This window comes from Benincasa hispida, chromosome 12 (assembly GCF_027475165.1).
Source record: "Benincasa hispida cultivar pf3 chromosome 12, pf3_genome.v1.1, whole genome shotgun sequence".
Classification (NCBI taxonomy): domain Eukaryota; kingdom Viridiplantae; phylum Streptophyta; class Magnoliopsida; order Cucurbitales; family Cucurbitaceae; genus Benincasa; species Benincasa hispida.
Window position 1 is genome coordinate 30,923,505 of NC_143489.1, and position 11,109 is coordinate 30,934,613.

Sequence of the window (11,109 nt, forward strand, 5' to 3'; positions counted from 1 at the left end):
TTGTGGTAAAGCAAATAAAACATGCAACTGAGCAAAAAACAAGATGTGAAGTAAATATCATATATTATACAACACAAGCGTTGGTACAAACTGTTTACAGACCACAGGACACGAGACTTTAGAGCATCAACCCCAACACTATATAAGGCAATGAAGACCTCCATTTCAACACAACTTGCCGTCTCCCGAAGTCACCATTTTTCCTCATTGTTCCTATCATTTTCCAGTAGTTTTTTGGACAAATTTTTAGCCTCTCAAGTCAGTAGCCTTAAGAAAGAAAGTTACTCTAAGTTGTAGCAACTCTAGGTCTTTCATCTCATGAAAATGTGTGGTGAAGAACAATTTCACCTTGAAAAAGGGGAATTTTCCTAAGGAAAGACTAAATGTTGAGGGTTTGTCCAAAGATCCCACCTCGAGATTGTACTTTCTTTCCAGCATTCCTATTTCATTCGTTCATTGTAGTCATTTTATTTTCTCACTTGAACGTTATCTTGTAGTTATGGTTTATGATTCAATAAAAATGTTTATTCTATCATCTACCATGAGCTTGTTGGGGTTGATGCCCTAAATCTCGTAGGGTCCTATAGTTTGCAAACATTGTATGAGCAAACTCTTTATGTGATTAATAAAATATATGATATTTTATTCACTTTGTTTATAAAATATGTGATATTTTAGTTGCATTAACCACAAATCAATAAACTAAAATCCAATGTTATCTTTGTAACCTAAACATATGTAGAGATATATGGGTGGATCATGTTTAAGTGTTAACTTAAATGGTCTGTACTAGATGGATAAGTCTAGGTACCTTATCTTGTGACACTACGAGTATGACCCGCTTTGTAGCCGTTACCATTTTTGTAAAGTGCTAGAAATGATATGATCTTGATCATTCATGTATTAGACATGTGAGCGGGGATATTCTATACAAAGAAGTTTGTATAAGACCAGACCACGAAATGTTTAGTCTCATTATATAACACCATTCATAATAAAGACTTACATTTCACCAGGATGACACTTGGAATACTCCGAGTTGATTACTTCATTGACATTGTATGCTTGCACTTAGACCATAGTCATTCTTATCACTTATACACATTTGATCTATCAAGTTTTGGCGTTGTTGCCGATGACTAGTGGAATTTTTTATCACTTTGTTGACTGTGACTGTTTAATGAGATCACATTGACTTTGTTATTTTCCAAGGACGAGCTAGTGCATGAGAAGAAGGCTTTGCCTTTTTCAACCAAATCCTGAAATAGAAAGGACTTTTCATTATAAGAGATAAAAACAAAGGCGAAAGTATCGAGAACAAAAGTTGAGCGTACAAGAGAGTCTTGTTGAAGTGACATTCATGCGAGAAATTCAAATGGACCCACCTCTTGAAGCCGATCGTCAAAACCCTCCCATGGACAGGGTACAACAGAATGGCAACCAACAGCCACCACAACAACTTGACCTCCAGAATCCTATCTTTATTGCAGAAGATAGAGATAAAGTCATCATGGATTATGCAATTTCTACATTCTAAATCTTAGACACTGGCATTTTAGATCCGTCAATAGATGCACACACATTCAAGATGAAGCCTTTGATGTTCTAGATGCTATACTCATTTAGACAATATCACAGGCTACCTAATAAGGATCCTCATAATCATATGAAACACTTTATAAGAATTTTTCGTTCTTTCAAAGTTAACGATGTTTCTAAAGAGAAGTTATTTCCCTATTCTTTGCAGGGAGATGCAGAAGCATGGCACGATTTATTGCCTCCCAACTCTATTATCACATGGGACAACCTAGTGGATAAGTTTCTAGAAAAATATTTTCTGTCTGACAAGAATGTCAAATATAGAGGAGACATCCTTGCATTCAGGCAATCTCCATCTGAATCTGTTGATGGAGCATGGATTAGATTTCAAAAGTTGGTGAGGAAATACCCACATCACGGATTTCCAACTTGCATAGTGGTGGATCAGTTTTACAATGGACTAAACCAAGCATCAAAGACAATGGTCAATGCATCCATAGGTGGATCTTTGCTTAAAAAGTCTGTAAATGAAGCTCAAGAGATCATGGACATGATTGCAAACAACAATCAGAATTGGAGTGATGGAGAACACACTTCAATCACAAAAATTGTTTCTAAAATTCAAGAAGTGGATACACTCACATCCATGAGCCAACAGTTGACAGCTATCGGAAATATAATTCAAAATTTTATGATATGACCACAAAAAATGACCGTTGTCCAAGCTAAACCTCAAACTTGTGAATTTTGTAATGCGAACCATTTATTTAGTTAATGTATGTATAACCCTAATTCATTGTGCTATGTAGGTTATCAAAAGGCACAAGAACATGGAATCCTTATTCCAACACCTATAACCCAGGATGGAGGTCCACCCAAATTTTGCATGGGCAAAATCTAACAACAGTGCGAGTACATCTCAACAGCAGACAGGGATAATTCTACCAGGATTCCCTCAAGTGCCGCCACAACAGTTGCAAGCACAGTCACCAGCACTTCCCTTTGAGAAGAGCCCTATAAGGGTAGATTTACTAAAAGAATATATGGCAAGAAATGATGTCACTCTTTGAAATTTAGAGATGCAAGTAGGAAAATTAGCCAATGAGATTAAGAGTAGACCTCTGAGGACACTACCCAGTAGCACAAATGCCCCAAAGTCAAATGAAAAAGAACACTACAAAGCTTTCAGAAGTGGGCTAGAATATGAAGGACCAAAAATTCCTGGAGAGAAAAAATAGAGTCGTAAGACAGGATCAATAGTGGTAAGTCTAAGGAAAGGATAACCCTTGTCACACCCACTCCTAGATTTACCTTACTAACCTAGAAGGAGATGTGAAGACAACATATGTCAACCCTTTGTGACATCCACTGCCCATTTCAACTTAGAACCCTGTACTTCGAGCTTTGCTCACCTGTCTAACAATTAATAAGCATGCATTCAGCTAAATACTTCCCAAAATCAACCTTACATACATACCAAAATAATTTACATACGAGTTATATAATAGTGGGTCCCCATTTCATGTCCACCCTTAGCCCCTAATATGTACATGGAAATTTACTGGAAAAAAAAAACCAGGTTAACCACCTAAGCTCCTTCCACTTCTACTTTTCTCGAGTCTTGATCTATGTGTGGCCGACTGGCAGATTAGCTAAGCTCTAGGGTGTTGACTACTACCTGGGGAAAATGAAAACATCGGAAAGGGTGAGTTAAATGTCTAGTGAGTGACTTTTGAAAACATACTGTTAAGTAATCTGATATAAAGACAGGCTTGTACTTAAAACATAACTTAGTAAAACCAGGGTTAAGCAAAGCACTAAAAGCATAGGAAGACATAACACTTCTGAAAAATTCTTTTAATAACCCTGAAAAACTCGATTAACCCTTTACTTATTTGAATATCATCATTTACTAGCCTTAGTTAAGGAAGAGCCCTTGTGCTCGATCACTCAACATCGACTTTCTTAGTTGATATAGAGTAATCTCAACATAATCAGTGTTGATAATATAGTACCTACGTGCATGCAGTCAAGCCCCAAAGGTTTCTCATAAGCCCTGGACACCGTCATCCCTTAGGTATTAGAGGACCTTGATACCTTCATAACTTCAGTGTTGGGTTTCCTTAGTGAAGTATTGTAAAACTTGATTAAATAAAATTTAGTATTTTCACGCAATAAGCATTCCAGTAGAAAAACATCACAAGCATGAAAATTATTGAGGAATAGCTTTACTCGTGGAATGCTAGTTAACACATCAAACATTTAAATGTAAGTATGCTATATAAATCCTTTCCAGGGTTCATCCATATATGCTTAATGTTTGATTTTAAAACTAGGAAGAACATCTTGTACAATTCACAGTAAACTCAATAAAGGCATACTATACTTGACTTAACTTTAAGGCTTAAAGAAAATGGGTTATGCGGCCACTTACTATCCGACTACACTCCAACTTTTAACCAAGTATACGTTAAGAAAATTTGGTGGAAATCAATTCAATTCAACTTAATGAAGCTAGTCACTCACAGTTTTATGCCCTTCCCAACGGCTTATAAGCTTTTCCTATTTCCATTTTCTCTATAACAAGATGGGTACTATAAGTTAATGCTATTAGCGCCCTTTTATCATCATATTATATTTATATTAAATTATATGTTAAATCAAATATAATATATAACATATAGTTTTAATATTGTATCACATATAATATAAATTATAGTTTCTTTTCTCTAATTTAGGGCATTTAAGATAAATCTCATTTATATTAAATTTAAAAACTATAAATCACATTCATAGAAAATATATTTGAATCTCATTCAAATATTTATTTCTTCCCATTAAGCTATAATATACCAAATACATTATGACAATCATATCATATGTAATTGAAACAATTTAATTATATCATATATAATTAAATCCCTCTATTAATTTGAACAATTCAAATTAGTTCAAAAACTTATTCTCAACTAAATCCTATTGACCTACCAAGAGGACCTCATGAACCTGTAGTTTGAAGCTCCAATGGTACATGAATAATTAATTAAACTTTTTATTTACATTATTCACCATTTGTTAACTATCGGACACTCCACTAAAGACCGACAGCTACACTCTTCGCACTACAGATATATTTCTATGTCCATTGGATATAACCAATCAACAGTACGATAACCCTTCATAAATTTCTCGTAAGTACAACTGTGCCAAATTACCGTTTTGCCCCCGTAGTTACATCTAACTTCTTAAGTACTACTGATCCCTCTAATGAACAATAGATCATAGTCCCACAATAACTAAACCTCTCTTGGGCCAGGAGAGGGTATGGCACCATATTGTTAAAGACCTGAATCAACTTTTAAGGAAGGAACTTATCTACTTACCCTTGCTCCGAGGAAGGAGTGAATTCCATCTTGTGTAGCTATGTTCCCAACTCCCCAATCAGACGAATCCCCAAAATGGTAGGCTTGTTGAGTCGGCGATCTAGTCACTCTCGCGCATGCAAATCAAAGGACCGCCATCATAGGCAGTTCACAACTCACTCAGGATTCAGGTCATATTACCTATGGTCATCCTGGTGAAATGTAAGTCTCTATTATGAACAGTGTTATATAATGAGACTAAACATTTCGTGCTCCGGTTTTATACAAACTCATTTGTATAGAATATCCCCGCTCTCATGTATAATATATGAATGATCAGGATCAAATCATTTGTAGCACTTTACAATAATTTTAACACCTACAAAGTGGGTCATACTCATAGTGTATTAAGATAAGGTACCCAGCCTTATCTATCTACTACAGACCATTAGGTTATCACTTAAACATGATCCACTTGTATGACTCTCCATATATGTTTAAGTTATAAAGATAACCTTGGATGTTAGTTTATTGGTTTGTGGTTAATGCAACTAAAATATCACATATTTTATAGACAAAATGAATAAAATACCATATATTTTATTAATCACATAAAGAGTTTGTTCATACAATGTTTACAAACTATAGAACCCTACGAGATTTGGGCATCAACCCCAACAACTAATACCTTCCCCATATGTAAAAAAACATATGAACCTTTTATCTTTTATACGCATACCATTTTAGCATTTTTTTTGGGTGCTCAATCACACCCTCTAGATAAAGACCAGTGGTGGCAGTATTTTCGTTCTCTTGGAAACAAAGTCGGCCACTCCGTGCCGAAAACTCGACATGTAAAAGTAATAACAATTAATTTTATTTTGAAACTAATTAATAGATGCTAGTGAATATTTAATGGAATTCAAGGTTAAAAATGTAAATTTTGAAACTTAGAGAGCAAATGAAAATAAAACTAAGAACTCATTGGTAAAAATATCACAACCTAAAAACTACGGACCAAATTAGAATTAAGCTCAAAACTCATATATAAAGTATAATATTTTGAATCCTAAAAACAAAAATTGAAACAAGACACAATGTAATGACACGACTTTTCAAGATCTCTAACTAGGATTATTACTACATGCATGCAGTTTCAAAACCAAAACCAGTTGACAACTTGAACTTTAAATAATTTTTTTCTAAATCAATAAATCTTCATCCAGATATTTTAATAAGAAGTAAAAGAAATATTTAATTTGGGATCTCTAAAACTTTATTTAAAAAGAAACATTTACATTGAAACTAATAAACTCAATAATTCTTATTTAAACATTTAAAACTTCATAAAAATGTGACACCGTGCGGAAACATAACACTGGTTCCATATGACACCTCAACAGATCTCCTTGTCATGTGCCTAATATGTTCCTTGTATTTCTCAAGAAAAAAAATATTAAAGAAAGGTTGAGTATATAAAATATTCAATAAGTAACTCCACTACTAGAGTCAAGCTATACAAACACATGCAAACATGAGCTAAAACTCTATGTTAATGGGACCTAAAGATTTTTTATTTTTGGCTCACTTTGTTTCCTTTCCTCTCGTATGTATTGGGAATGTCCTAAACTCGCAGTTCGTAAACATTGTTAACATATCCTCTTTATCAATAAAAGTATTATTGAGTATTTTTTCAATAAATTGTTATCAATATTGCATTCTATTATAAAAATCCAATAAACGAATCCAAGGTTATAATATGAATACTTTAACTTTATGTGGTAACATAAAAGAGGATCAAGTCTTAGTATATAGCCAAAATAGTCTATAAGTATATAGATGAGATTGGATACCTCATCCTCGTGACACTATTGGATGCGGCCTATTTTGTATATTGATACAAATGATATGATCCCAAAATCATTCATGTGGAGACATGTGAGTAGAGGCATCCTATGCAATGATTTTGCATAAGACCGGACCTCGAAATAGTAACTTTTCTTTATAAAGACCGTTTACTGTTAAAACTGACTATTTCAAATTCAATGACATAGGGTAACTCGATTTTAATCCAAAGCTAACTGTGAACTCCTGTTTATTCGGGATTATCCTTTGATCTGCATAGGTGAGAGTAGTCCATCAACACTACTCAATAAGTCTCCCATTTTGGAGATAAGACCGAATAAATAACTAGGGACATAATTCTGCAAGATGGAATTTATTCTTACCCGACTTAGGATTAGCAGATATGTTGTTCTCTTAAGCTCTGGTTCCTGGTCTCAAACAACAGGCCCTAATCTCTCATGATCGAGAAAGTTATGGTTTATTAGTTGGACTATAAACCAAATTTTTCAAAAGTGGATCAACAGGAGTTTAAGAAGCAAGATGTATTTACAGGGTAAAATGGTAATTTTAACCTAACTATAAAATATGAACAACCTGTGAAGAATTGACTTACTAATTATGGTTAAAATTGATAGAAATATATCTATAGTGAAGAGAGTGCAACTATCGAGCTATAGTGGTGTATCTTGATAGTTAACGAATATAGATTAATTTGGTAAAAAAGTTCAATTAATCTCAAATCGTTGGAACTCATGATCTATAGGTCCATAAGGTCCCTCTCCTAGCTCATAAAATTATATCTTGAATTAGTGAATTGAGCCGATTTGAAATGTTCAAAATTGAAATTTAGGGTTTTTGAATTTGAAGTGTGCAAATTCAAATAGGGTTTTAATGAATTGTATTTGATACAATCAAAACGTTTAATTTGGTAGAAATTAAACAAAATTGAAGAGATTGAAATATTCAAATATTGAACTGCCTGAATAGGATTCATGTATAAATTAGGTTTTTGATTCATGTATAAATTAGGTTTTTGATTAATTTAATATTTGATATTAAATTATTATTTATTTAAATAAATTGTTTTCAATTCTAATATTTGATTTTATTTTTAATTTTAGTCTTAATGAGATTTAGATTAAAATTAAAAATTAAAAAAAAAAAAGAATTGAAAAGCAAAAATTGGAAAACTCCACTATCGAATGGATTTTTCCAATTTTGCATCTTCAAATGGAGTGGTTTCCTCCAAGCCAAACACCTAGCCCATTAAGCTTCAGCTCCTTGAGGTGTGAATGAGTTGAAGCTGAAGAATTTGTATGTTCTTCATAGTTAAATAAGCTAAGAAATTCGTGGGCAAGGGAATAGTTTTTAGTTCTTGCTGAAATTCTACTCTTCTCTCTAATAACCCTCCTCATCCCTTAACAAGTTGACCTCAATTTAAGATTCCACCTCTTAATCCAAGTTAGAGGATAGTAGAGAAGCTCCTCTTGGTGGTCTACTGAACATTTGAAGGTTGATTTCGTGCTAAAGACCAACGATTTGAAGATTTACATCAAAGGTAGTATTCGTATGTAACCCTATTTTTATGAAAGTTTCACTGCATGCTTTAAATCTCAAATTAAATGTAATTAGAGTGCTTATTAATTTTGATTTCTTCCGCTACATGTTAGTTTTATCTATCAGTGCATCACTTTCACACAAATCAGGTCTGATGTATATCTCTTTCATATACATTGAACCCTCTGAGCATGCATCACTTTCATACACCTTAAGTCTTCTCTAAGCATGTTGGGATGTGCACCACTTTCGTACACATGGCTATGTATATACCTCTTTTGTATACACATGGCCCACCGAGCGAGCACCTCTTTCGTACACCCCAGTCCCCTCTAGGTAAGTATCACTTTTATACATATCAACCTCAGCACATCATTTTCATACTCTAGGGCCTTTAGACTTGCACCACTTTCATGCTGTCAATTACTGTGTGAAGGAAAAGAGATCGCATCCAAACTCATAATTTCATGTAAAATTCACATATGCATGAGTCCCACATAAAATCTTGAAAATAATATCATGCTAATCTATCTTGAAAAACGTGCATAATATCATAATAATGACCTCAGTACATCACTTTCATGCACTAGATTATCTACATAACAAATCATTCATAATTTCATAATAAGTCACATGGCATACATACTTTCATAATTAATCGCATAGAACAGGTACATAAACAAACATCTAACTTTCGCTAGACTCGAAGGCATTCCAGTAATAGTATCGCCTTCCTCGAAATTAAGCCCAAATATAATACTTGAAGTGAAATCTCCTTTTGTACTTTGGCAAACTTGAAAGAAACCCAACACATAGTTTGCTCCAAAATAATTTTTCACTATGCTCAAGGATCCGAATCTACATATAAATCACAATTAAGGGTTAAAAACCGAACTTACACCAACATAAACCAATCTAAAAGAATTTACAAACCTTAATCACTTGACAGAAAGAAAATCATCGAACTCCTTGGAACCTGCTGGATAGCGACTTACAGCAGCCTAAATCTTTAATCTAACATTCGAAACGTTAGGGGTAAAATTAAATCCATGCTAAAGGCTTGGTATTTACAAGTTAAACAATATCCCCATAAAACTTACCAAAAACTAAGTCCCTTGCTGAAATTTGCTCCAAATGCTTAAGAAATTGAGTTCGAATGTTGAAACGAAGTGGGTAAAGCGATTCAAGATTGTTCAATTTGCTAGAACCAACGAAAACCCAGCTTTGACGCTGCTGCACGGGAACCCGATCATCTCCGGCGGTAGCGACGACTCCCAATGACATCGGCGCAGAGATCGGCGAACAACGGTCGGCATGTGTAAGGGCGGCCGACAGTGAACGGCGGCTAAACAGAACTGAGAGAGAGGGAGAGAGAGTCTCACCGGCGGCGACACGTGCTGATCGATGATAGCGGCGATCAATTGGATGTGGGCGGCAATGTTCTAATTACGGTATTGGTTGGCGCTGATTTGTCTGTTGGCGTGAGGTTGAACATGGGGGATCTGACGGTTAGGTCACGCTAAAAAAACTAAAGCTGTAGTTCTTTTCTCTTTTTTATTTTTCCATTTTTAACTAAAGTTGTAGTTCATATATATATATATATATATATCAAACTATAAATCGTTTCATCGAATCTCAAATATCTAATTAATTCAATTCTGATTAACCAATTAACTTCTCTAAATTACTTCAAAGTAATTTTGGATCAAACTCCAAAATTAAAGAGGATAAAATTTTAAATCCATATTTTTTTTCTTTTCTTTCTTAAATTTTAATTCCTTCAGAATTTTGAATTCTAAACACCTCGACTCCTTTAACAAATCTATCTAAAATTTCTTATCTTATCAAAAATTTAATCCAACAATTTTAAATCTTTTCTCGAACAAATTCAAATTAATTATCTCCAACAAATTAATCTAAATAAATCAATTAATCCTTCCATCATCCTCAAATTTGCTTTCAAAGATTCCAAAATTAAGGAAATAAATTCAAAAAATATCAAAATAATTAATCTTAGTCTAAGTAAAACTCAGGACATACAAAATCTATGGTTAAAAAAGCTTTTTTTTTTTCTTTATTAGAATGTGTTGATGAAAAGAAATGTGAAAGGAACCAAAAGATAGGTTTCAACCCATAGCTAATCTAAGTAGGGAATTTTCATTTATTGAAATATTCTTTAAGATATGGATAGTACAAAAGTCTCAACTTTATATATTAGTGGAACTAAAATTATTTAATACGAGAATAAGTTTATTGAATCAAAAGGTCATTTTCCATACGACACTTTAACTTCTAAACTTTGGACAGAGTGACAAATTATTATTAGATAATTTTTTTAAACGTACGAAGATGTTACACACCCCTAGAAGGAAACAAAGTTCTTTGCGTACCCCAGTTGAAAGTTTGGAACACATGGAGTAAAATTTAGGGTAAATTTTAGTAACTTCCCCTTTTCTGTCGTAATATTTTCAAATACTGGCCAATCTTTTTTTTTCCTTTTTTCCTTTTTGTTTAATAATCTTTTGTTTTTTCATTATGAAAAGGACTTCGATGTTCACATGTAAGGTCTTAAACTCGCATCAAGTTTTTCAATACCTACGGCTTCTAATTTCACTGTACTATTGACGTATATTACTCAATTTTGGAGCTCTACAGTGAAAATTTATTTAGTCTTTTGACTTGTCATCTGAGTAGACTGAACTTTAAAATTACTAATATGAACATAACTCAATGATAATTAATATATTTATTTTTTTCTTGAAGAAAGAAGTTCCAATATCTATTCCCAAAAAACACATCTTGAAAT

The 11,109-nt window shown here is 33.5% G+C and overlaps 1 long non-coding RNA gene across 1 annotated transcript; it reads right to left on the bottom strand.

The window, feature by feature from the left end:
* Nucleotides 1–8,823: 8,823 nt before the first annotated feature.
* On the bottom strand, nucleotides 8,824–9,877 carry LOC120068205 (uncharacterized). The gene is made up of 3 exons (XR_005479126.2): nucleotides 9,404–9,877; nucleotides 9,237–9,317; nucleotides 8,824–9,161 (listed from the first exon to the last, which is right to left on the bottom strand). It is a non-coding gene; the product is annotated as an uncharacterized LOC120068205 (long non-coding RNA).
* Between the last annotated feature and the right edge of the window lie 1,232 nt (nucleotides 9,878–11,109).